Source organism: Nicotiana attenuata, unplaced genomic scaffold (assembly GCF_001879085.1).
Source record: "Nicotiana attenuata strain UT unplaced genomic scaffold, NIATTr2, whole genome shotgun sequence".
NCBI lineage: Eukaryota > Viridiplantae > Streptophyta > Magnoliopsida > Solanales > Solanaceae > Nicotiana > Nicotiana attenuata.
The window spans coordinates 199748-201881 of NW_017670903.1; positions in this window are offsets into that span (position 1 = coordinate 199748).

Sequence of the window (2134 nt, forward strand, 5' to 3'; positions counted from 1 at the left end):
AACTTTGTTTTTTAATGGGGGGAGGCAGCGAATTGTGTTGGGGAAGAAGAAGGAGGGTTTATTTTATTAAGGGCAATTCGCAGTACTATAATGCGAATTGCTTATACGCAGTATAGTACTGCGAATTGCTGGGCCCAAAAATCGGAGTGTCTTAATTCGCAGTACTCTACTGCGCATTATTTAAATTTTTTTTTTTTTACTAATTCACAGTACTCTACTGCGAATTACTTTAACGGCAAAATTTCCGTTAAGGTAATTAGATATTGCGAATTAGATATTTAGGTAACTTTTTTTTTAGTAATAAAAACGTGTCAAAAAAACATTAGAAAAGTTTCGGACTCTTAAAATCAGACATGAAACTTGATCTCCATCATTCAAAGCAACAAAATGGGAGGCTACTGTCAAGTAAATGAACTACATGTCAAGATCTCATGATTGGGAATTGATGGTAAATTCTGCTTTAGTATGGACAAGATAGAACGTGCATCCAGACAGGAAGTATACCACCCAACACATGTAAATCCGTGATGCCTGAGAATAGTCAACCAAGTTCGAGGTCAAATTAATTGGAGTATAATTAGTAGAGCTGTAATAATTTCATACAGTAAAAAGCAACTTAAAAGGGAAGTGAAATTGTAGGAAAAGATCCTGCTAGAAGACATATCATTTAGCCTCCACCGTGTAGAAGAAACTTGTAACATAACAGATTTAAATTTGAATTCCTATTTACCTATCAATGTAGACATCTGTCATATTTGTTGACCTAAGCGGTATAGGTTTTATGATTAACAAAGAAACACATGTATGAACCAAATTTATGGATATTAACAAAAGGTATGCAAATTCAAGGGATAAGTACAAGTAGTTATTTCTGATAATCCTTGAACGAAAAGATTGCATATTTGATAAGGAGCAAAACTCCTTACTTGAAGAGAACTCTGTCTGCAATAAATTTTCGACACACGAAAAATAACTGCAATCACAAAAGATAAAGTAATTTTATCATTCAAATATAAGTATAATTTTATTTCTCCTTTGATTCTTCTCTCTCAATTATTTCCGTGATTCGAAGGCTGGAGCAGCGTGTTTCTCGAATGTAGGATGATGCAGGCTTTGGATGTATATGATATCCATGAAAGTATGGTGTGGATCTTCTTGAAGTATTTGATTATCAAGAATTATCCGGCCACGTCTTGATCTCTTTGTGAGTATCTCGTGAGTCTATGGGATATTCGAGATGATCTCCATTTTTTAGATGTTTTTTTAAGGGAATATGTAACCTCTTTTATAGTAGTGACCTAGGGTTAGGGTAGAGTAGGAAATTAGGATTTTGATAGAGTAGCCTCCAAGCAACCCGAAAAGACTCCTAAAATTTCAAGAATAGTGTCTTGAATTTAGGATTTATCCCAAATTTCATATAGGTTTGATCCATTAAAATTTCGATGCCCACAAATACCCCATACTTCAAGGTTTGTCGAGGTCTAGCTTGCCAAAACTTGAAAACAAGACTTGAAGTACTTGACCATCGTAACAGATGATTTTGAAACTTCTGGTTTTCAATTTGCAGGAAAAACAAATGAAGGGCAGAACTGGTCCGACTGGGCGTGCCAATTTGTTGAAAAGATACATATATTTAGGAATGTTTTTATATGAAAAAGTTTTAAGAAAATTATTTGATTTGTCTACCTATATTGTAATATAGAACTGAATATTTATAAAAAAAAAATATGCTAAGTATTTATTTATTTACTAGGGATATAATTTTGTTTCTCGCTATTTGGATTATTTTAAACTTGCATTAATATAATAGCATATTTTAATCAAGCATAAATTTTGAAGGACAATTTTATCTTTAACTAAGCTAATGCATGCATTAAAACCCATTCCATTGTTAATACCATGATTTTCTATGCGTTAGTTATGCATAAGATAATACCAAATAGGGTACATAACTAATGCTTGCATAACTAATGCGTAGGTTCAAAAAGTATACCAAATATGATATTATTAATACACAAAGCTAATGCATTTTATCTAATGCATCCTACCAAACGACCCCTAAGAGTATGAAAATTCACAAGTAAATCTCCATCTATTGAAGCAACAAAGTGGCAGGTTATTGTCAAGTAAATGA